This window comes from Pimephales promelas, chromosome 11, assembly GCF_988280905.1.
Source record: "Pimephales promelas chromosome 11, fPimPro1.hap1.1, whole genome shotgun sequence".
NCBI lineage: Eukaryota > Metazoa > Chordata > Actinopteri > Cypriniformes > Leuciscidae > Pimephales > Pimephales promelas.
In genome coordinates, this window is record NC_142779.1 from 11,877,352 (window position 1) to 11,903,718 (window position 26,367).

The 26,367-nt window shown below is 37.8% G+C and overlaps 1 protein-coding gene and 1 long non-coding RNA gene across 4 annotated transcripts in view; one reads left to right on the forward strand and one right to left on the reverse strand.

The window, feature by feature from the left end:
* ndst2a (N-deacetylase/N-sulfotransferase (heparan glucosaminyl) 2a) overlaps positions 1 to 26,367 on the forward strand; it is a 104,492-nt gene that overhangs the window by 50,651 nt on the left and 27,474 nt on the right. For all 3 annotated transcript variants that reach the window (XM_039672992.2, XM_089116961.1, XM_089116960.1), the window contains one exon: positions 19,950 to 20,052. The gene's annotated coding sequence lies outside the window, so the exon portion shown is untranslated. The remainder of the gene's footprint in view (positions 1 to 19,949; positions 20,053 to 26,367) is intronic.
* LOC148977143 (uncharacterized) lies at positions 21,716 to 23,392 on the reverse strand. Its single transcript, XR_016145642.1, has 3 exons — positions 23,031 to 23,392; positions 22,771 to 22,896; positions 21,716 to 22,123 (listed from the first exon to the last, which is right to left on the reverse strand). It is a non-coding gene; the product is annotated as an uncharacterized LOC148977143 (long non-coding RNA).

The following is a 26,367-nucleotide window of genomic DNA, read 5'->3' on the forward strand; positions in this document are numbered from 1 at the left end:
GAGCTTGAGTGATCACTCTCCTGTGCTGGAAAGCCGAGAGCCATCCGTAATGAGCGCCTGCAGCTTAATCGCATACAGGAACGTTTGGGTTCTGTTTCCACCAGAAGGACGAGCGGAGTAATGAAGCAGCCGAGGAATGAGAGAAGCATGTGAGGACAGTGAGAGAAGGAAGGGGGTAATGGGGAGAAGAGACGCCCAGAGGGAGACAAAAGAGGAGATGAGGGTGCAAGAAGTTTCACTGCTTCTCAAGGTGGAAAGAGCAGATTATAGGAAAGATAGATGGATAAACTATCTTAGATGTGTCCAGATAGCTGGAAACGGGGTGTAAAAACAGTAAATAGGTTTAGGCTTACAACTAGAGAGGAATGAAGCCCAGTCCATGCTGACATTGGTTGTCTACAAGTGTTATAGTTTGGTTATAAAAAAAATAGCGCACTTGGTCTGTCACGGCACATAGAGTTAGAAAGTAATGTTCACTCTCAATCCCAAACACAGATGGAAAGTAAACCAATCCTCAGGATTGCCGCTCTGAAATGAAGAATGGTTATGGGATTGGTAAGGAATTCAACAAATCTGGTTCAGAGTCATTGATGACTGCATTAACAATTTTTGGCATCCTCCCTTTATAATACAATAAAAAGTTCAACTACATTTAAAATTTGACTACACCGTAACTAATTTATTTTCAAGTAGAACAAGACTAAAGTAATGATTTGCGTTTTACTGAGTTGGTTAATTACACTTGAGACCAAACATGTAACTAATTTGAGTCTTTTTGATTAATTTGTTAATAAGAACTAGCTCAGAATACCAGTAACTTAACAAATCTTATTACACTATGTATTTGTTTTTGTGTGCTGCCGGCTGATACGACACTGTTATTCATTGTCTCTGTATTATTTTTACCATGTATTTCTCATCATATTCAATTCAGACTACCTGGTGATGGCTTTGCCATAATTTCTTTTGTAGTGGGACTACAGATTCAGCAGCAGCATAAAGTGGCGCAGGAAATAGTCATTTTAGTACCGTATTTTAGACTGCATTAGTAAAATAATGCAGTCCTTCAAGAACAGCTAACGCAACTGAGCACCGTAAATCATCATTCAGTTCCTGACGTTTTTACAATAAAATTATTCTCAAACCTTATAAAGAATGACTGTTGCATTTCCATCCAGACATGATGACCTCAGAACAGAGAGACCATGCAGTCTCAGTCACCATCAAACACGAAGGATTGTCTGTGCCTTTGTTTGTGGTGGTGGTGGTCGTGCTCTCTCATCTGGCCTGTGTGTCCTTGTTAGCAGTAGCCATGGTGTGCGAAATAGCAGCCTGTCTGTCTATCCATTCATCTTTCTGTCTGTCTATCTCACCATATCAAGAGAGTCTGTTGTTTTCGCTCTTTTTCTCCCAATCAGTATCATGGCTTGTATCACCCTATATCACGCTAGCTTCCATTACTACATTTAACTCAAGGGTCTTTTCTAATAAGGCATTTGTTTTAAGCCAGTGCACACTGCAAGACTCAGTGGCCTGCACACATTTAAAGTTTAGTATTTTCTGTCGTGTTTTCAATGTTATGGGCATTGTTGACGTCATCTTGATTTCAACTTGGAAAGGGTTGTTGTCATTTTGCTCTAATTGCACAGAATGGGAAAGAGGTAAAAAAAAAAAATATATGGATATGACGAACGTTGTCTGGAGGACTTGGGCCACCACTTCCTTCTGCTCATCCGTTCTCTAGCAATTTCATTGGCTGTTGAACATAGGTCACATACCTGATGACCAGCTAGTTGTGAAATAAGTTTGAGTCATTGCCATAACATCTGCTGAACATGTCTTTTAAGTGTTGACGGTCACATGCTGCAAATTGCCTCACATCTGTGGCTTTTTGTTGCAGTCCCTTACCGGCCTGTCTTGTGTGTGTGCTGTGCTTTACGGTGTGTTGTTGTAGTTGTTTCATCTTGTACTGTGTGAGAAAATACAGGGTTGTATGATCTTATTTTATATCTCTTTCTTTGGTGTTATTGTTTTTGAAAGCTTGACATCTCTCCTTCATTTGATCTCTTTCTCTATCTGGCTCTCCCGCCTGCAGGCTGATGATCGTCATCAGGATCTGCAGGTTTTTTTAGTGGTAATGACAGTCGTTCGTTGTGTTGTGGGGCTGGTGTCAGAGATAAGCTGCAGCTGATATAAGTAACAGTAAAGGTAAGAAGACATTGAGGGATTTATGGTGGAAAAGATTGTAGGTTCATACTTAAATGTCAGAGCATTGGAGTGCAGATTTAGACATAGAAGCAAAGTTGATTAGTACTGACTTGGTGATTAGTGAGGCAGACTAATTTTAGAGTTTTTTTTAATAGTTTGATTGATTTTTGATACTTATTGCTGCATGGTAAAACCTTCTCAAAGAAGTTCCAAAGTATAAAATCGCAGTAAATAGAATGAAAAATTACAAAAAAAAGCACTATGAATTGTGGCCCCCCTCCCTCCACAAAAATATTGTTTAAATTTTAACTGTATTCAGAATGGAACAAGAATAAAAACTTCAAATTGAGAGAGAAGGGAGAATGCGCATCATGTTTATTTTCTTTATTTTACATAATTATTTATAATAATTAATAATTAATTAAATAATAATTATTTATTTTTTTACATAATTATTATTTTAAAAACACAACCTTTTTTTTTTAATTAGTGTACACAAATAAAAGTAGACATTTAACAGTTTTGATTGATCTATAACACTTGATTGTATCACAAAATCAATAGAGTTATTTGAGTCTCTTTTGCACTGATAAGAAAAAAAGAGAGACAAGACAATCATGCCGGCGTGATGGTCAACCCCAGAGGGTTACTTATTCCATAACATTGACTAGTTGCCACAACCCACCAACTATGTCAATTTTGAAACTGTAGCATCCTTAACATTGAATGTCCTTAAGTGTTAAGCTGCATACGTATGTTTATCTGATAGCAGCCAAGAGCGTGAGCGAGACCGATTGTTTGGGATGTGAATGGTGTTGCTAGTAGGGATTTGGTGAGTCCTAAAACTGCTGCCAAGTGCCACTGAGACGACCAAGCAGATGGAGAGGGGAAGACGCTCTGTTAGAGCCGTTAACCGCAGGCTAAACCTGTGTGCCTGCTTACGTGACTGGCATTTTCTTTGTTGGTTGATCAAGACAAGAGGGTGCACGTTGCAGGTTTGCTTGTGTTTTCACTAACGGCTCCTCATCTGTCTTTACGCTTTGTTCTCACTCTCTCCTTTAATGAGACACCTCTTCACTGCAGCTCCACCAGCGACACAGAGGTGCTCCAATTACTGGCCTTTATGGAGGAGAGCAGTTCAACAACAATCATCTTTGCACAACTTAAGAGGCAGGATGCTGATTTGTTTTACTGCAGGGGTGTTCAGACTTGCTTCTGGTGGTCTACTTCCCTGCAGAGTTCAGGTCCAATTCTAATGAAACAACTGAACTAGCTAATGAAGGTCTTTGGGTTCACTTAAAAATTACAGACAGGTGCGTTTGGAGTAGGACTGGAGCTAAACTCTGCAGGAGTGTTGATCTTCAGGAGGAGGATAGATCACTGTTGCCTGGTCTGAAACCAAAGGCACCTGCCTTGCTGCCTAGGAAACTGAATTGGTTTCAGAAAGGCTTTAATTAACTTGTGTGTGTATATATATATATATATATATATATATATATATATATATGAGTATGTAATTATTAGTTTGAACAAATACATTTAAGTCTGAGTATATAGATACAAATCTGAGTATATGTTTATAATCTTTGATGTATAGATACAAATTTGAATATATAAATGCAAATCCAAATGCAATTTACATTTAAATATTTACAATTTCAAATTATATTCATACTTAGCAATATATTCAGATTTACAATTATACATCTACATTTATGAATTCATGATTTCACAGATTTTGATCTAAATATTCATTTTTCCTGTTTTGCCCCACATAAGATGGATAAAAATGTGTATACAGTAACAGGTGTTTTAATAAATATAATTTGACCCCAAAATGAATAAATAGCTGTAATGGAATTACTGTATTATACATGATATTTTTTTTATGAATATAAAAATTATAGTAACAAGAAAATGGTTTAAATAATAGTCAATTCTTTAAAATAACAGTTTAGCTTTTTTTTTTTTTTTTTTTGGTGTTCTGTTTGTCACATCCACTTGTGATGTCCTGTAAAATCACAATGGCTGGTATTTTTGAAGATTAATTTTGTACATTTCATAGGATTATCATAGGTTACAGGATGTAACATAAGCATCAGATTCAGGCGTACCTCGATGCCTCCCAACCTCTGTGCACTGCATGTAACCTTTTAGCAAGGTACCGTAGTCGTCGTTAATAAGTCTCGGTTTGTTAGGCCGCTACGTCCCGTCTCTGAGCGATGCTGCTACCAGCAGCAGCATTGACTTATCTCAGTCTCATTTGAAACGCTGTCACTTGTCATTTTAAGAGTAATGGCTATACTATAATGAGCGAGGGTGTTCGCCTCTCAATCAATTCTACACTAATTAGTGTTAATGCAACGCCAAAAAAACCCTGCAGCTCTCTTCATCACTGCCAGCTCCTCCTCTCCCCCTTCTCTCTGTTGTCATAGGGCAATCGAAACAACATCTTCATCCCTTCTGCACTTGTACATAATGTAACAATAGATCTTGTGTAGTCTCACTGGTGTCCTGGCCTCTATTCTAGTTAATGGCTCACAGCACCACAATGGCCAATTAATGTTCCCTGACACAATCAGAGCATTTGGTTCATGAATTATGGGAATGGTGTGGAAACCAATCGCAACTCCCTCCACATTTCCTTCATGTTGGTACAGATGGCCTTTAATGTGTGTGAATTTTTTTTGCAAGTGCAATGTTTCACATCACAGCACAATTTACAGTGTAGTGATTGATTTTCCTCACAATATTGCATTGGTCTTTATTATTGATATTTTTGTGTGCTTGTTCAGGTTTTTATTTCTTTTATTTATTTATTTTTTGCAGCTGGGAAGTCCCTCTGGGTTGTGTACAAAATACAGAGTGATGTTATTGTAGCACTGCCGAATAGACATTGACCTTCAGCTTCAGGAAATCACCTGCTTCCTGGCAAGATGCTCCCTTTGGTCATTAGAAAACTTGATTTACGTCTAGGTAGAGTTGTTTAAATGTACCCCACTTTTTGGATTCTGAAAGATTGTTTTATTTTTTTCACTTAACAATGCTTCTTTTAGAGTATTTTATGAAAATGTAGTAAAACATGACTATTGCCAAACATTTCTACAATTTTAGATAACTTTTATTTTTAGATATTTACATATCACACTTTTTTTTTCAGGATTCTCTTGTTAATGTAAAGTTTAAAAAAAATCTTTTGTAACATACTCACTTGAATGCATTGATGGGATGCATGCTTGATAGTATTAATTTCTTAAAACATTTTACTGACTCCAAACTTTTAAACAGTCATTTTGATCATGAATATATATCTGGGGGAAAGTGATATGATTCATAATAGCCACTTTCACACAAAACTTGAGTAAAAATGCCAGATTTATCATTTAAATATAATATACTACATCTGTTGTTTACACATGGAACGTCTGTCTGTGTTGTGTCTGTATTGCTATCATTCACACATCAACATCAAAATGTGTTATAACCCTAACCAAACTATTGTTTCATATGCCCTAAATTTTGTCAAATCGTAAAAAAAAAAACTGTTCCAGTAATATTTCCATCTGAGCAGTTCTATCATTTCAGTATCTGTACAATTGTTCACAAATATGTCATTTGTTTTTTTGTTCTCATGACACAGGCGTTTTTGTCACACTTGTTATTGACTCGAGCTCTTTGACAGCAGCAGACTTCCTACACTTAGCATGTGTTCAAACTGTTATTTTTTTCTAGCAAATTTTGGTATCTGATGTACTGACATTTTGAAAACAGACCTTGTTCACATTTATTACCTCTAAAGCGAGATGTCGTTAAATATGCATAAGACTGAATGAAAGTGGCTTTAGCTTCGCATTGTCTATCTTTAGGTGAACAAAAGTAATCCAGCTCAACTGTTGAGCCTAATTTGAGTGACTGCTTCAGAAAGAGCCCGATATCTTAAATCATTTGAACGGCGTGTCAGATCTGTACATAGTCAGCCTTCATTCCTGCATCTCTCCATCTCTCTCTCCTCCAATGTCACAGTTTGAATTATCTCCCTCCACGGGAACATCTCAATGTGTTTGGCTGTGAATGCCAAACACTCAATCACTGTTCTATTTTCTTCCTCCTCTGGTCTCTGAAGTAATAGGATTCCTCATCTAGCATGACTCGAGTCTCACCGGCCTAATTGGAGCAAGAAAAGATGGCAGACGGTTTACAATCAGACAGGAAATGCTCAAGCAACTCTCCTAAAATAGCAGGTTCGCAAATGGAAATTAAGAGCAAATTTAATTCACACCAAAAGCAAATTTGACTAGTGCATTAATATAAATGTGCTACAGTAGATTTGGGGATATGAGCTTGAAGAGGCGGGCTGATCGGCTCATGAGTCGCAGCGGTTATTATGTGCTGATAACAGCCCTCGTGTAAAACATTTACACGGCTGTATTGATTCTCCCTTCCTTGTAATGAGGAGAGACAGTTATTTTGTCTCATTTCAGTTCCTTGTTCTTTATGACGGGAATCAGTATGTGGTGAATGCGAATTCATGCACTAGCAGAGGGCTTGATCCACTAAACATTAGCACACTGATGATTCAATTTCCTGTGACATGATTATGTGGTTGTGCATTAAAACATCTTTAAGCACCATCGCTGTATATAACATCAGGACTGATATTATTCTGATATCATTATCTTGCATCTTAATTGTAGCTATTAAAAAAATAATGTGCCATCATGAAATATGTATTCATCCTCTATTTCTGTTATCTTGAGAGACTGAGGAAAACGGAACATTTCCCGTAAATGCATATATCGAGTAGCTAATGTTCAGTTGTTTTATGGTGGATTGTGGGATTTTTTTCAGAAATGAACATGTCTGTACCCTGGAGTGATTTTTGGCTATGATATGGCTCTTGAAATAGCTGATTCCCTGGGCTTTGCACTTACTTTAAACATAAAAATGTTGCACACATAAATTGAATAAAATAATACATTTTTAATTACGTTGACCTTGCTTTTTTGAGCACTATTGAATCTTATTTTAAATCGGTATTTTTCTCAGCTTGTCCATTATCTTTGATAAGAAGTATTTTAGTTTTATTTAGATACTATTATTTAATATTTTATTAAAAATAAATATTTAATTTTTCTGTTTTCATTTTAGTTTTAGTAATTGTTGTCTTTTGTTATATTATGATATGATGTTTTGTCATATTATATTTTGATTTCTTTTGTTTTTATTTCAGTTTTAGCACTTCAACTTAAACTTGGAATGTTGATTTGGAAACTGAAATAAGTTTTTCATGTAATATTTATAGTCAATATAAATATTATACTCAGTCAGTTTTATTTCAATTAATAAAAACTGTTTTTTATTCATTTTTAGGTAGCAATAACAGTACTATCTTTGTTCTTTTTAACCACTAGTTTGACTTTTTCACGCTTAAGTGTTTTTTTTACAAGTATTTAATCCATGGATTTAGCTTTGATCACAGAGCTCTATCTGTTCATGTTTTGTGTGTGTGTGTGTATCAGTGTGAGTTATACCTTCTGTGTGTCACTGGTTATTTCCCACTGAGTGGCTTAATGAGACAAGAGTGTCCAAACCCCCAGTGTGTGTGATTTGTATCTCCACAAAGACCATGAATTAAGCATAACTACACCACTGACACTCCGGTAAGTATGAATCGGGCAAGGAAGAGAGAACGTTACTCAGTCATTACCTTCATGTTTAACTCGTCCTATCTAAAGCTGCTATTTTTCTGTACTTTGCCTTATTCTCTTGTCTCATATGAGAAACAAGCATTTAGAGAAAACGCTTAGGCTGTCAATCAGTCACTGTCTCATCCCTCTTCTCACGAGCCAGAGATTCATTGTTTAATCCCATCATTTAAAACTTGTGTGTGAGCAGAGCACAGCTTCCTCTGAGTGTGTCTTGCTGCAGGGTAACCCTGATGCGATATGACACATTGAACCGCTGCGTCTCAACTGCCGCACCATTACCTCCACACAGAGCGCTCAGTCGCCTCTATTTCAGAGAGAGACAGCTGAGGGAAGAAATGAGACAAACTTCACTAAAGTTTGGGGCTCAGAAATCTATTGTTATTTTCCTTTTGAAGCTCAGTCACTAACAGTTTCTTCTGAATAACAAGTTGTCAGTCTTTAATCAGTACGTTCCATAAATTTTTGCCTCTGGGTGTCATCTTGATCCCTGTTCAGTGGAATCAAAGTGTTCGTAAGTGGGATGCATCAACGGAAAAGCTCTTTTTTTGGGTGCGTGTGTGCGCACGTGTTTGCGCTCTTGCAAGTGTGTCTAATGTAGCAGTGAGTCAACATGTTCTCTCCGGCTCAGAGATTTTCTCAGCGGGAAGTCTCGTCTCCTGAGCTGCACTGCATTAGAGAGGAGGAAAGCAGCGTGGTGCATTTAACCCAATAAGCGTGCTTGAAGTGAACAACCACCCTTGCCTCTTTCTGACAGAGAGGGAGAGATAGAAGGGAGCGAGAGAGAGGCAGTAGAAATGGAGATTTATGAGCCCGAAGATTAGGACGTTTAAATGTTGTCCTTCTCTATTGTATTAGGTGAGCACTAAATTAAAATGACTGCTACCAATTCTTCGTTTTTTTATTAAATCAGCCTGAACAAACACACTCTAGGTGGAAACCCCCACACCCCTTTGTTTGAGTGCCACAATTTTCTCTGAATTCACATAAAAATTAGGTTATTGCTCTCCAAATGAGAAAGCAAGATGTGGTGCTTGTCAAAGCAGCTTTAATGCAGCACATCTTATACTCTGAACCAGTCTAAAATCTCATCTCAACCGAAAACATTAACAGCCTTTGAGCACTTCCTTTTTCCCAAAATCTAGTTTATTTAGAGATGTGGTGGTGTTCTTTATTTTTACTTTGTTCAATTTTGTATTTGCACACACAACATCAGTGCTGCTCATTTAAAAAATGTCAGCGTTTCATCTTGACATACCCCATTGCATTTAGCGGCAGTGTTTCTCGCGGCGCCGTGTTGTGCTCAGGTCAAGCGTTGTAATGTGATGTTTAAAGTTCAAACAATTCCAGTTTTGACCCTGTTTGCTGCTGCCCTTTTGAAGCGCAGCCAGTTATTACCAGACAATTTGCATGACATATTGTTGCCTCGTAGCTCCTGTGCAAAATCATAAAAAAGAAGAGCATCTCGATACATCAGGATGTACGACATAACATTTGGAGGTGCATCTTGACATTCACAGAATAATTATTATATTATATACTCATTAGATCAGTTATTTATTTTTTATATTATGGTCAATTTTGCCCGTTATACCATGAAAAATGCACTGTAATAAGGATTAGCAATACTACACGCTTTCCTCTCTGGTTGCTCGTGTTGGTTTAGGGCACACAGGCATATCACAGAGTGAGCTTTCCCTCTTGCGTTAACTTGGATTATCATTAATCTGCCTTTAAAGATGCTGCCCTTGAGGACCCAACATTTTGCGCACACAGAAACCTGTGAAAAAAAACAGCAGGGAGTAAAAACCTGCATGAATATTTCCATCAGGTAATCCTTTGTCTCTTGGGCTCACCTCCCATTGCACTAGTCGTCCTCTCAAGTCCCTGCGTCTGGTCTTCGGTTTAATCCAACCACCTGTGATTAGCCGGGCGCTGTCGCAGCATGGGGCTGGTTTAGTCTCCCGCCTTGTCTGATGCTCATGCCATCAGACCATCGCCTTCAGTCTTTACATGGAGATCTTATCTCTCCCAGATGCTGATTATTGGCTGTAACAGGCCACACTGGCAACATGACAACAGGGTAAATAGGATCTGTGCTTTTGGAATGGGACTGGGGTTTTGGCATTAGAGACAACCCTCCACCTTATCTAATGAGGTGCTTGGAGAGGTGCTTATTGGCCTTGCTGGTTTATTGGGTCAAATTTCATTCAGACAGATATCCCTCAAAGGCTCAAAGCCAAACCCACGATTAGACAAGTCTCACAGTATTGCGCTTTGCCTTCTCTTGTTTACCTGGTGATTATGGGTATCGTCTCTGCTTCTTAGCTCCCAAAATAAATACTGAGGTCTGACTTGGAGGTGGAATTCGGGTGACTTCCAATAAAATAAAATAAAACTCAGAAAGCCAGTCGTTGGATCTCATTATGCCTTGCTGTTAGTGCTGTGTGTGTGTGTGTGTGTGTGTGTGTGTGTGTGTGTGTCTGTGTGTATAACAGGTAACTGGGTCTTTGGATGAGTAGTGTGTGTTTTGCCCCTGGCGCAGTGGTATGGAACACACATTTCTCAGCTCTCCTGTCCCACCGCCTCTGGACACCACGCCTGGTTGGCCTTGTCAATGTCACTGACAGATGTGCCTGGAACCTTCCACCTTTATTTATCTCCGTTTCCCTCTCCTCATTTCTCTATCCCATATCGTTTGCCTTCTCTTTCTTCCCATGTTTCTTCCTCTGATCTGTGATCCCTCTGTGGTCCTCTGAATGACAGTGTGAGTGTGAGTGTGTGAGAACATAAAATGCGAGTTCGGAAAATGCAAGCTCTACGTCGACTTTCAGGTGTATGTAAATGGGGATATGTGCTGTTGTTTTTGCGCATCCATGTGAATGGGGATTGTTTTGACAATGGTCTTGTCTGTACACGGAAAAATCAAAGAAAAAACTTCTCCGTTTTAAGCATGTCGTTGTCGTGTAAACGTCCCCTAAGTCTATCGGAAAACAAGTAGACGAGGGAGACACACACCCAATTACACCTGGTGTTTTAATCTGCTTCTTTTGTCCACTTTCAGCCACTTCTGTCCTCATTTCTTTGAGGAGAGGGTCTATGGGTGGGTAAATATGTTGTTGTTGGTTTTTTTTTTTTTTTTTTTTTTTTTTTTTTAGATCTTTCAATCTAATGGACTAAATAAGCTTGTGCAGTTTACATGTATGAATGTGCCCGGGGACAATTGGAGAAATATACAGAGAGCAGCAGCTTTCATTTCTGCTCTGATAACTGCAAGAACATGCCGAACACGGCCAGTGTGTGTTAGAAATCCAAAATGTTATAAGTGAGTCATTTGTATAATTTACCCAACCTAAAATGGTGATTCACAAGAAGTTATTTCGTAACAGCATACTTCTTTTACTGTTTCTCTCATATAAAGAAATAGCATGTTATGTTAGTATGCCATTCCGAATTCAGTCACTGTCTTTGACTATTGAGTCATTTGAATCATTCACTCAACTGTTTCGTTCTTGAGTCACTCAGAAACATAATACACTGCTGCAGCGACTATGCAGCTGATTCATTTTAAAAAGCAACTGGCAATATTATGTCTAAAATGTAAGTTACTCAATATTAAGCTCTTGTTTATTGAACTACTACAATTTTTATAGAGTTGTGTGACTACGACCGAATCACATTCATGCTGATGTACTCCATAAAATCCTCTTTTGAAGTTTTCTCAATGAAAATAGAACGTTCCCCAAAAAAAAAAAAAAATCCAAAATGTTGAGAGAATATTATGATTGGTACGTTTTTCGTCCTCAAACCACACATTGGTTTCAATACGTTTTAGACCCCATTTACATGTGATTGTCCACTTGTGATCCTATTGAGCAAAGCACATCTTATACCAGGTATAAACAGGGCCTTGTGCTCACCCAGGCCTAATTTATTTGAGACATTATTATTATTTTTTTATTGATTTTGTGATGGTAGTTGAGATTCTTAAACTTTTTCACTATTCTTTGAATAAAATGTTTGAAAGAACAGCATTTATTTGAATAATAAATATTTTGTAGCATTATAATGTATGCTACTTTTGATCAATTTAAATGAATTTTTTAAATTTACAATAATTTCTTTTAAAAAATCTTAATGAAACCAATTTTTTCTTCACACATAATGTGTTATTTCAAACATGTTCGCCGATACTGTTGTCACCTTGGAAACAAAGTAGTCTAACTTTTGAAAAATCTTTGACAGGCTAAATTGTGGTTGTGTTTGAAAGTGACCGACAATACTAATTTGTTAAAAGCTTTTTCATTTTCACACAAACACACTACTGTTTGAAGTTTATATTGCTTTCTGAAGTATCGCATGCAAGTAATGGCTGTGGAAAATTAATTTTTTTCATCACAGGAAAAAAAATACATTTGAAAGTATATTAAAATTGAAAACAGTTATTTTAAATTGTAATAATATTTCACAATATTACCATTTTACTATGTTTTTTGTTTTAAATAAATACAGACTTGGTGAGCAGAAGAGACTTCCTTCCAACCCTAAACCTTTAAATTGTTGTCGTGGTTTATTTATTCCAATCTTGGTTTAGAGTGCCATTGTTTAAAAAAAAAAAAAAAAACATTTTTATGATGTATTTTCATAAAGGATGGTCAAATGGCAAACAACTAAATCTGTACACAAGACATTTGAATAGTAGCAAACATAAATAATGAATGCATGCTAAAGAATTTATAGCTTTAATGTGACCTTCATATATTAAAATTGCATATAGTTTAAGAAAATGGTGTGTTTTCCCCCTCCTCTTTGTGAATTAACACCATTCATTCTCTCCAGTGTCCAACCTTGAGGAAGGTGACACTAAATGCATTTGCTCTTTACATTGTTCGCATTGTTTTATGTCTTAACATAGCTGTTCTTTGTTCATAGGTTTAAATAAACCATCCATCATAGCTAAATGGTCTTTTTGACCCATATCCAAACTGATCCAGTCAGATCAATAGCTCTGCTCAATCCCAAGAGACCCAGCAAAATATTTCGGAAAAAAATCCATTCTACCTGCATAGCCAACTGAGCTGCCCATTCGTCTGAGCTGCTCTGAGCCGTGTACTCGCTCTCTCTTTCTATCTGTCATGGAGAGCCATGGATGACCTAGCCAAACATTTGGTGTCATGTCTCAGGGAGCAAGGGTGGGATTCTGCTTTCTACTCTCTGCCATTTTTCCTCCCTTCCCTCCATGGTTCAACGAGCATCATTATCTCCAGTTCTTCAACTGACCTTTTTGTTTATATCCTGTGTGCAAATTAAAGCAAAGTCACAGACAATGTGCGAGCACTTCTTGCCACTCTAAAAATACATGTTGGGTGATTGGGAACACAGCGCTGAAATAAAGTCATTAAGTCGCTGTGAGTCATAAGGGAATATGCCAGTGGATCAGGAGTGTGGCTGGACTCCTCAGCAAAGCATTGATTTAAGCAAGGTTCTGACGTTCTCTAATGGGAGAAGTGCAGTTAATGGAATGTTCTGGGATTAAAGGGCAGGTCAAATGAAGTGGATAAAGACGAGGGATGGTCAGAAGGTCAAGGGTTATCCATTGTTGTGGCTGTTGATGAACATTTCTGTCTTTATATGTCATTTGGGTTTGTGCTTCTCTGTTTTCTCTGTAGTTTGGAGTAGCTTTGATATGGCTCTCCAGTGTTTATTAATTATTATAGTTAATGTGGACAAGCACAGACTTGAATTAATGTAACTTTTCTAAAGAAAATAGAATGGCAGGCTAGTTTTATGGCCTCTCCTTAACTTGTGTTTAGCGTCTATGATTTATACCACAGATACAAAAATGACAATAGTGCTGTGAAGTTAGATTCATTTCCACAGATTAGTTGAGTTTGTCATTACCCAAAACTGTTCTTTGAGGTTCCCATGGGGTGTTTGAAAAAAAAACAAAAAAAAAAACAGTGAGAAATAAGCATGAATTACATTTTTTTCCTTACCGGTTCTTTACTTATACTATAAAACATTGTAAATGTAATTGACTTGAATAGCTGAGGAAATTATGCTTCCTTTGACCTCTGATTGGAAAAAACACTTTTCAGAGCTAGATAGACATAGAGAGATATATATAGAGAAAGAATAACCCAATCTGACTGTGCCTCTTACTCAGTCTTTTAAAATCATAACAGTACATTTTACTGCTTCCTGCAGAAAGATTTTTTCCTGCCACACATTGATACTCATTCTTTGTTTCACTGTCTCCCCACCTACATGAGGGTCAGGCTGCTTTATGACCCATGATTGCACTGCAGTGCCCTTGAGCAAGGTATTTATGAAGAGCCACAAACCTTAAAAGGATAATTTATCCAAAAAGAAAAATTCTAATAATAATAAATAAAAAATAATAATTTGTTGCATTTATATAGTGCTTTTTCTGAGACCTCAAAGTGCTTCACAAATGGAAGGGGGGAGGAATCTCCTCAACCAATGTGCTGCATCCACCTGGATGATGCGACGGCAGCCATATGGGCTCTATGCACGGCGGTATTTCCGGTGAAGCATTAGGGATGCTCGATAACTTCCGCCGATCGTAGAGTCCAATGCAATACCGAGAATTTATATTGAATTTTATACTCCATGGTTATACTAACGAATCGTTAGTCACAAAAACAGATAAAACACACACCCCTCGTTGTGTTTATGCTTCTTTTTAAAATTATATTAAGTAAACATAACTATATATAAAATTACATCTAAACGTATGTACGTTTCGTTTCAATGACGGGAGGACAGTAAATGTTGAAGACTCTGCCATAATCCCGTTTTCCTCGGTTCTCCTCCGCTTAAATCTCCACTACCGGAAATGGACGAGCATCCTTGCGTCAAATGCGGAACTTATGCGTGCATATAGCCCATTGCGCCAGAACGCACACCACACACCAGCTTATTGGTGGAGAGGAGACAGAGTGATGAAGACAATTAGTTATATAGGGATGATTAGGAGGCCATGATGGATAGAGGCCAAGGGGCAAATTTGGCCAGGATGCTGGGATTACTCCCCTACTCTTTTTCAAAAGACATCCTGGGATTTTTAATGACCACAGAGAGTTAGGACCTCGGTTTAACGTCTCATCCGAAGGACGGTGCTCTTTGAGAGTATAGTCTCCCCATCATTATACTGGGGTGTTATGACCCACATAGACCTCAGGGTGGTCGATGGGTAGTATGAATCGTCAGAACGGGAAGCATGAATCAGTGTTCTGACGATTCATGTTACCCATCGAGATTTGCCACTTACTGGTTATGCGCATGTGCAGACTCAAGTTTGTTTTTTGTTTTTTTACAAAAGGTAAATTTTCATGTGTTATAATGTAATTTTTCCTTTTATAAATGCTAACTATGAATATTTGTACGGTCAGCCAGCCGATCAAGAATTACTGCAAGTTTCAGTCACTAATGGAAGGTGTGCTTTGATAAGTCAAAGATGAATATTTGATGATAATTTTTACTTTTCACACAATTTTAAAAATAAAAATGATAGTCTACAGTAAACAGTAGCTACTCATAACTTAGGATTGTAATAAAATTGTATTTCATACGAAAGACAACTATTGTGTCATAACCACACAACTTTCTGTCGCACAATAGAGACATTACCGTATTGACAGGAGGAGAAGCTCGCAGTCAATCTTATACGGTCTATGAGGCAATCAGGTGGACATGGAGGCATAAAGTCAAGGGAGAAGCCCATATATAAAGAATCCCTAAACCTACGGGACAAAATATTTTTAAATAACGTTTAAATAAATAACGTTTTTGAGGAATTAGGTGATTTCAGATTTGTCTTGGCACAGCTACTAGAAGATTTACAACGGTCAGACTGTCGTCAAGCTCAGTTTGAGCCTCCGCAGTCGCAATAATCACGTTTCAGTCTTCTCCGTTAAAATCAATGGGGTCGCTGTGTCCATTTGTTTTACTGTCTATGGTTAGCATTCCATTGACTACCATTCATTTTGGCGTCACTTTGACAGCAAATAACTTTACATCTGAGGCATCCAAAGACTCCATTTGTCCATTATTTATAGGACAAGGACATATGACAAGCAGTTTGGATAATAGATGGATGAATCTTCATTTTGACTTATGTGCTTTTGAATGTCTTGGAGGCAGATATGTGCAAAAGCTGTGTCCAATGCTGAAGAGAGTGACAGTATATGACAACAGGTTCGCTCCTCTGCTTTATCTTCTCTGTGTAGCTGAGATGAGGAAATGCCTTTTGAGATACTGTAGGTTGAGTGGTTGTTCAGGGAGAGCTCCGTCGGCTATATCTGTGCCGTAGTGAGGCCATTCAATCAGCCTTTTTATTATAGGATTCAAACTAATCATTTCTTTCACTTTCACATATCACACTGATGAATTTAAAGTGTTTTCCGAGTGGGCTTTATTGTCTCTCCCTTCACCCTGACACACAGAGCTGATTTGTGATAAGATTTGTGATAACTATGTTGCTCTCTTCTGCGTTTCTCTTTCTCATGGCTTGGTTTCAGGTATAATTAAGTCATTCACTGTCGTCAGATTGGCAGTCATGTTATGCTACGCCCCCGGCTCTGTGCCATTCTCACCCGTGCAGCTCACAAATTTGAAGCAGCTCTTTGGCTAATGAAATGTCACTGGGATTGCAGCATCTTAAAACCACATTTCATTTATTACATCGCTCCTCCCTACACTCATCTTTTATTTGTGAAACCTGCCCTTGATTATGAGCGTTGCTACAGGAGCACAGCCCTGCACAATCTTCAATATGATCATTTTCTAATCTTCCTTTGCATATTGACCGTTGTCAATGTAGCACCGCTCTCTCACGATTCCCTGCTGGAGCGATGAGTCACACCCTTCCATATGCTGTTAAGCATACCATCCCAACCACTCTGTCACACACTCACCGCTGCTGCTGGTTTGATGGTGCAGTGATGGAGAAATGAGAGCTGGGTTTCTTTGAAAGGTCATTTTAGATCTCTGTGGGCTTTTGTTTGCTTTTGCATGTGCAAACTGGCAGTCAGTGTAAAACTGCATAATGAGGGGGTAGATGGAGTTTGTCCTGTTCCTGCCTGATGATGCAGAGGTGTTACAGGCTGACATAAGGGTCTCCATTGCTGTCAAACACTCAGCCAATCAGCACACTGTCTACAAGCTAAGGGATTTAAGCCAATCAATTAGCACCCTGCATGAACTATAGACTGAGATGAGAGGAGTTTGTGTTGGGGTGGAATAGGGCAAAGAATGTGTAGAGGGATGAATCGGATTGTTTAGAATGAAATACTAGTGTTCTGCATACAATGACGTCAATATTATAAAATATTGTTTAATTCAGTAAATTTGTGTCCAGTTGTTAAAAGGAAAAAAAAAAGGCATTTTCAATTCGATTTCTGGTTAAAATGTCTTAAACACCAAGACTGTCCCTCTTCATACTGTAATATACATAAAAAATTGTGTTGTGTGGTTTTATGATAATCTGAGAATAGCCTTAAGTCTGTTTAATATAACTGGTGAAAGCCAAGGAATGTGGAGGAAACAGTGAAATAAATGTGGAGAAGAGTCACGTAGAGGGAGGGTAGAGTTGAGAGAGTGTTCACTGTTGGTACTGGGAATCCTACTGTGCTGATAGTCATGCTTTGTTTAGTTTCTTTATCAATATTGAATTAGTCAGTGGAGAGTGGAACATGGCTCTCACTGGGACCTTGACACTGGGCAGAGGTTGTTTTCTGTGTGTATGTGTGCGTGTGTGTGTGTGTGAAGGAGAGATGAGTTGAGTGCTGTTTAACTATACATGTCATATTTGTAATTGTTTGGTTTAAATGTTTTGGGTTTTTTTTTTTTTTTTTTTTTTTGTGGTCGGGTCAATGACATCCCTCTTATTTAATATCAGATTGTCAATAGTCCATGTCCATAATTTGCAGATCTACATATTCCGAGCAGATAAATGCTCCATGTGGCGCGCGCAGTTCAAATGAGTTTTGTTCCGCTTTTGGCGCATAAACATTATCGAACATTTATCGACCTCTTGATATCGTTTTATCGAGAAAAATTATATCCTGATAATTATCGTTATCGTTTTATCGCCCAGCCCTATTTGGATCCGACAACATTGTACAGGAGAGATGATTTAGATCGCCAACTTCTGATGAACAAACAAAGTGTCGTTAAAAAAAAAATAAAGACCTAAATGTATATTTCGGGCTTTTATACACCACAAGTCTGCAAGAAGACATGTTATTGAAGACAAATATCCCAAAATCTCAAAACTGAACAGAAACAAAAAAAAACTATGATTTTGCCTGCCGTGTCTCGCCAGTGATCATGATCGTAGCCACTCTTTAAGCTCGAACTGGTCCACTTTGGACCAAGCTGTTTGGCAGGCCAAAAATCCTGGCCGTTGGCCCCATTGAGGCCCGTTCAAACTCCGGAAGTGACAGTGGAAATACAGTTGGCTTTAGCACACCTGCTTTTTTGCCCGACAGTGGAAACGTGGCTAGTGTGACCCATCTTTACTACCGTGTGAAGGCGTGTTAGTAGTTGACATCCTAGTTAAGGTTCCCTCTAGTGGTCCTCTTAGAGATCTTCTGTGTTTGTGAGATTCATTAAACATTAAACTCTCAATCTGCATCAGCAAGAACAAAGGCTTCTTCCTGTGTACTTCCTCTTTTGTCTTCTTCTGACTGCCCTCCTTTCTCTCTCTCTCTCTCTCTCTCTCTCTCTCTCTCTCTCTCTCTCTCGCCCGCACACACACACACACACACGTTTTTTCACAGTATCTCACACTCTACACATGTCCTTGTTTTCTCTCTTGGCCTCCTGTCGTGCATTACCAGCCAAAGAGTAAAGCTCCAGCAGAAATACACTCATTGACAGCAGATACATGCTGGTTGTTGTCAAGATCACCATGAGGTCTACTTGTTTTCGGTGGCCAGATCTGACTCTAAATCATTCTTTCATATATAAATTCATAATTGTATTTATGTTCACAAAGTTTATGTAAAAATTCTATTTTTGGTCCAGTTTATGTGAGAGACAAGTGTGTCACTTTCTGTGTAAATGTGTGTATTTATGGATCAGGATGGTCGACTAGTCATCTAGAAACCAAACAGTTTTTGCTTAATAAAACTTAATTCCTATATTATGATTTTTGGTTCCAAACAGAAACTACTGTGCTATGTAAAGGGTTGTAACAGATCAAATTACTCATGGTTCAGTTTTTATCATGGATTTAGGTTTTCGGTAAGGTTAGTTAGGTTTGCAGTGTTCAGAGAAAAGAGGACTGCTGTCAAATAAAAATAAAGAAAATAATGGAGCAAAGATACAAATGAAATAAACAGTGCTTTTCAGGTTTTTCTGGTATCTAACAATAGTTTTCAGAAATTTAATTTTTGAAGTAATCCAATTTAATATAACATTGCATTAAATTCTTCACTGTATACATTAAATAAAGATTAATCATTATTACAATTACAAAAGCTATTCAGATTTGATTATCATTAAAAACAAGCAGAACTCAATGTCCGTGTGCTCGCTTCAGATGAGTGTATACAAATCTTCTCACCGCGTTTCGTGTCGTCTTGTGCTTGAATGTTTAAACTGACAAGGCTTTAATAAGTTTAAACACAGATAGCAATGTGTGCTTAAATCTCAAATAGATTGGAATTATTCAAATCTCCCATTAGAGTCATTGAAAGGCTTTACTTTGTAACCTTTTTTTCAAGGGTTTTTTTTTTTTTCTGGACCTCTCTCCTATCTGTATTTGAGTATTAGTGGACTGTAATTGATTAAGGGATATGTTCTTATCTCTGCATGGTTTGTCAATACATGTGCACACACAAAACAATTCAATGGTGTTTAGATCATAGTCTTGGAGAGAAAAGTGAACCATCTGAGACCAGACACCTCACAAATGAGAACGAGCAAATATTGACTGCAAAAGTGACGCAACTGCGCGGGAGTCATCTATCAAAACCTCACCGCATGTCCTCTCTGTCCTCATTACAGGTGTCTGAACACAAGCTGAGATTCACACACTTCTACCAAGGATAAATCAACTTACACTGACTGATTTAACAAGCTCTCTTATGACCAGCTGCAGCTGAGAGAAGTAAGTGTTGTTTTCGTTGCTTGTTCTTTGACCTGATCACAAAAATAATCCAGAATTTAATTTCTTTTTTTTTTTTTTGGAATTCAAGGTTTAAAAGACATAAAAACCACCAGCTATGGATAGTTGGCATATGTTTGTTAATTAATTTATTCATTTTATTTTGTGAATGAGATGGTTTCCTATGGTTCAACAATATGGATGATATGATACCAATATGGATGATATGATATGATAACAATATACCCTGTATGATAAGAATGTAATATTCTGGTAAGTGGTAAGTTATCAGCTAACAAAATTAAATAAAAACATTTGTGATCATCTTAAAAGTTCAAATGATTTGAAATTTAAATTATTTCCAGGTATTGGTGCAAATGAGAACTTTTGTGTGTGTGTGTGTGTGTGTGTGTGTGTGTGTGTGTGTGTGTGTGTGTGAAATTTCTGTGAAAAAGAGATTTTTTTTAAGAGAGATTCCTTTTATTGTCATTGTCACAAAAATTTAAAAACACAATTGTTTGTTTCATTATATTAACGTATACAGTTAATAATGTCGTTGTATTTTTATACATGACAGTAAAAAGAATCTCAAAAAATCTCATAAAGCTTTAATAAGTAATAGTTTGAATTGTGTATAGCACTCATTTTTTTATCAAATGTATTCATTAGCAGCCCTTATCAAAATGGTCTTCATCTCTCACTTCCGAGCAGCTTGTCGGCATGGCAACAGTCTTAATTCCACTACAGTGAATGAAACTCACTCAAGTGTTTGCTGCCAGTCCTGCAGAGCAGCTTTCCAAACCTCACTGTGACTGATCTGCAGAAACACTTAACGCTTACACGGAGGGCTCAGAAAGTCACATTTCACTTAGCCAAACTGGGCTTTTCTTTAAATCTACTTAGTTTGCGTGTGTTTGAATTGTGTACTCAGTGCACTTCTTGAGCTGATCAAATTTAAATGTAATTGACCCCAGAACCAAGACGAGTTTATGTGTGTCTGAAAGCACATGCACACTTCCAAGGGCAGGTTATGGGCCAGACCTCCTTAGAGAATACAAGCTCTCCAGGTCTTATATGGCATCCTCTAGCATGGGGATGTGCAATTTCGCAATTTTAGATTGTAAACAATTAAAATGTCTCCACAATCTGTTTTTGAAGAAATATAGTATAAGTACACATTCTGTCAGTTGCAGTTGTGGTGAGTAGCCCCTGTCCCAACTGTAATGCAACATATATTTACATCACGTTTACGCTCGCGTGACATGGCAGTTCTTCGCAATGTATTATTTGCATGCTTTGTAAAACATTTTATAAGCATACATGCACACTAAAAGCCTGTCAAAAAAAGTTATTTTTCTCATCTCATAATATGGGCTAATATACGTGCTGTCGCTCGTCATTAAAAGGACATTGTGTAGGAATTTCTGCCATCTTGTGGTGAAAATGTGTTTTGCATTTAAACGAATTGTGCTCTCCAGCGCTTCGCTTTTTCAAATGCGCGTTGCATCTACGGTAGCCATTATGTGCCAAAAAGCTATGACAGGATTAGTGTTCCTTCAGGTGAACAGGTTTGTTATTTCAAAAAAAGGCAACTTGTAAACGAACAAACGAATGTTACAGTGTGAATTACTGACACTGAAAAACATGAACTTAATGTAGTAAGTAGTTATGCCTTGTTTATTCATTATATTTTCTGAAGTATGTGCAGTTTTAGATATCATCAACTTTTAACTATAAATGCTATTCTGTCTATAAAATAAAGTACACAACCAAACAATCAAAAAAAAAAAAACAACAACTTGTAATTAAGACTGTAACATTGCCTTATCTGTCGTGAAGAAAGCAGGACTTCATATACTCTTTTGAAATCTTTCTCCTGCATTAGCTCTATCCACCTGGAAAAGCTATCCCGACATTAACTTGTATTTTTTAATCTCCAGTCACATTTCCTTTTACGACTTTTCTGGCGACAAGGATTTGCAATGCAGCCTTTGGAACTTGCCGGGGCAGTGACAAAAACCTCTCACTGCTCTGCTCCTCCGCTTCTGCTGCTTTCAGTCACGTCACGCTGGCTCTGAAAAAAAAAAAAACGGAAATGCGTTGGCCTAATACTTTTTGTCCCTCTCTGCTATTATAGTTTTTCAAGATGGCGGAACTACGTGGAAGCCTCCATGGACTTACCCATCCCATGTATATATAAAGATAATAAATTCTTCGTTTACGAGGATCAGATAATTGGCAGATGTATTTGCATACCATTGAGGACATATTTATGAATAAAAAATTTTATTTTAAATAATAAAATACATAAAGTACACATTGTATCTTTTAATTTTAATCAAAATAAATCACTTATTGCTTATCACTGAAAACCTTCAGTAGCTTTAATAAGAATCATCAATATTTATTTATATAGTGAAGTCTACAGGTATGTAGTTTTATTTTTTATGATTATTTATTCAATTTCTTCTCGAATGCATGTTAAATACTGTAGCTGGAAAAAATTAAAGCACTGTTTATTTATCATTTGTATATTATATTGTATGTTTTTTTTGTTCTTATTTTTAATAACGAATTTAAAATGATGAAATACAGATTTTCATCCTCACCCAGCCCTACTTTGGGCTTATACTTTCTTTTATATGTTTTGTTGTCTGTAAGGAAAAATGTTTTAAAGGGATAGTTCACTTTGAAATTAATTTTTGATATGTTTTAGCTTACCTCAAGGGCATCCAAGATGTAGGTGTCTTTGTTTCCACAGCATTTTCAATTTTGACATTTTTTGGTCAAACCGTTGTTGTCTGTCAGTCATACACTGGACGTTAAGGGAGTCCTCCCTCGGTTCACCTCAAAGAGCATGCACAGAGAAGTCAAAATTAAACATGATTTAATGACTCATGAATGTAAGTACACATTGATGGCCTAAGACACGAAACGAGCGGTTTGTGTGAGAAAACGGACGGTATTTATATAGTTTTTACCTCTTGTTAACAGCCGTCGAACTGATATGAATCAGATGTCCAACTGAACCGAACTGAACCGTCTCCAGACGTTACACCGCAAGTGATCTCTCGCGCATCTACGTCACGCATTGTTTACACGGAGATTTCGGAAGTTTTACCTTCCATTAAACATATTTAGATATATCGAAATCGTCTTCCCGTATATCATCTGTGTCAGTGAGAATATACAGCTGGCTCAGCTATGTGCATGCCCGAGGTCTACGTTTTATAAGAGAGACACAAAAAGACTATCTTGATTTGATATTGTTTGCTCAGTAGAGATTGCATCACTTATTTTTTGTCAACCTGTGTCATCAGCTGCCTGTCTGTTCCTAGATCTTATTCACTCCGCTTCAGTTTTTGTGTGTGTGTGTGTGTGTGCGCGCCTTTGACAACCTGTGGTTATTAACTTTGGATCTCAAATAATAAGAAAGACTTTGTTACTGCATGAGTAGACTGAGAGCTGACTGCTGTTCTTTATAATATACTTTTTTTCTCTTTGTCTATACTATGAGAAATGCCAATAACCCATCCACTGAATGGGGTATAATATAAAAGACTTGATTGAGATTGAATGGCATTGATTGGAGAGCAGGTAGAGAGAGAGAGAGAGAGAGAGAGAGAGAGAGAGAGAGAGAGAGATGAGAGCATTACTGTATAGAATTAGGTGTATTGTGCAACGGGCCCTCTGTGCTCCTCATCCCCCTATGAACTCTGTTTAAACAGAATATGAGCTGAATTGCTGAGCGCAGCTGTCACGGTAATGACATGGGCCGTCGTGATCGATGACTCTCTTACCCAATTGGAGAGCTGTCATTTCCCCCCTCCCCTGGTTTTGATTTGATTTAAGTTTAGACTGTAGAAGTTGAGCCTGAGGGGATGAGAGGAGTTTTATCTCTCTGGGATCGATGTAGAACTGTAGAAAAATGTAAATATTTGTAAATGCAATCTTCATTTAAATTGATCTGATATTGATTCTTAATATTCCCAAATGCCTTTTTATTATGGATTCATGAAAATGTCCACTTTTTAGTATTTCTTTCCTCTGTATTTTTCTTTGTAATACATTTGAACATTTCTGATTTGGGATCCAAAAATAATTAGAAAGCCCCTCCAATGAAAGTCCATTCTATGAAAAATTCATAAAGACAATGTAAAAGTAATGGAAGGTTCATGAAAGCTAATAAACCAATGAAGTGCGTTCTTGTACTTCCAAGCAGGTATGTTAGAGTATTTTCCATTCATGATTTAGAGGTCGACCGATAGTGTATTTTTCCGATAACTAGGTTGGCCTATGCTGGCCAATAACAGATTACCCAACTGATAGTTTTTAAAATGGATACTGAATGAAAACAAACACAACACATAAAATAGTGTTGAACTTTATTACAAAAATAAAAAAACACAGTACTGAACCATCAAAACGTACTGCTTCTTTTAAATATAAAAAATATGAATGTTATAATTCTTCTGGAACAATCACTGTGCAAAACCGATCAATCGGTCGACCTTCACAATCTGTGCTTAAATAGGTGTTGATCGATGTTTATATTTGAACAACTCTAAATTAAATCTAGATAAATTAAATATCTTCATTTGGGTTTCAAAGATAAACAAAAGTCTTATGGGTTTGTTATGACAGCAGAGGTTATTTTGAGTGAACTATCCCCTTAGTTTTTCCATCATTTCATTTTCATTAAAGTTTCGGGAGAAAGTATGTGACCAACAGCTGCAACTTTGTTTTATTGTTTGAACTCTAGGTTAGCTGACTCCAATTAGCTTTTGCGAAAGACATTACCCTAGAGATTTGCATACTGTACTTATCCACACTGTACTCTGTGAATGTGTACACTGTTCGTTAAAGGCATGAAAATATGCCTCTCTTTATGTCTCATCTGTTTACGCAGACATTTCAATTTAGTCTCGACTTAACTGAAGATCAGATCACATTTTGTGACAAATTTATGCAGAAATCACATTTTGTGCACCGTTAAACTCTATCTGCATATCCCCGTGGGTTACAACTGGAGAGATGTTCATAGATATTCCCTTTTGGTCCATAAATATGCTCATTGTGTGTGTGTAGTAATCCTGCTGTTTTGCTGTTTGTGTTGGCTGTGTGTGGGTGTACAAATGTGTGTAAATGCAGGCATACTCTTGCAAGTGGGCATGCTAGTGTACTTGAATGATTGTCATTATTCTGCAGCCTCAGTATTCTGAGTGTTTAAGAGAGTGAGAGATGGTATGAATGCTTCAGTGTCCTGCTCTGTGAAGTGAAAATGATTAACAAAAGCCGGCTCCCCTGTGTGTCCCCGTATATGTGTGTGTGGTCCCAGTAGTACCATCAGCTCTGCCAGGAAGAAAATCGTGGCCCCTGAACCTTACCCCCGCCCCCTGTCTCCTCTCCTGTCGTCCTTCCAGCTCTGTGCCAATTAAGCAAGCACCTTACCAACTGAGTGTACCTCTGGAGATAACTTCCTCACCTAGACATTACAACCCAGTGCAAGGGAAAGACGCTACCTCCTATTGAGGGCTCTGTCAGCAAAAGGTCCGTTAGTTTAAATTGTCTAATTCAGACCTCCCTGTAAGGAAAGATTCATTATTCTGAGGGGCCTTGCATGCACATCTCCTCAATTGTATAATGATGTCTGCCTTTATTTGTGTGGCGTGAGAGAGAGAGACATAGTTTAAAGGCAAGTTTGTGCTTGTGGGGTCCTCCAGGACTTTTGTGTGCATGGTGAGATTGATCACAGCATGAATGGAGGATACTGGCAAGCATCTTCCTTTAACAGATACAAAGTGAAAAGATAACTGCAGAGAAGTTGTGCCAAAGAAATTTTAATTGAAGCAAAGAGGCATTTTGTTTTGTTTTTGTGGTAGATGTGGGAGGGTCCTAAACCCACAGGCCAGAGAAACAGAATGACAATGCGGGATAGAGAAAAGAAAGCAAGGTCGCTCTCAGAATCAGATGCACACGTACGCCCCCCGTCGCTTTTTCTCACGCCTATTCACACAAATGAAGAGTTCACAGAGGCAGCGCTTGCCGCTGATTGGCCAGCTGTGGCACCATGCTATCATATTAAAGCCAAAGGCAGCTGCAAGTTTCTTTTTTTTTAGCATTGTATTATTGTAGCACCTTGAGTAGAGGATGTGGGCGGTTTGTGGAAGTAACTTGACAGCGAGAATGGATCAGTTGTCATTTTGCCTCTCTCAATGTCTTTGCACAGTGTGACCAATTAGAAAGCTTTAATACCCTTGTCATGATGACACTGGTGACAGAAGCTCGCCGTGATTGGCAACTGTGACATTGCTCAGA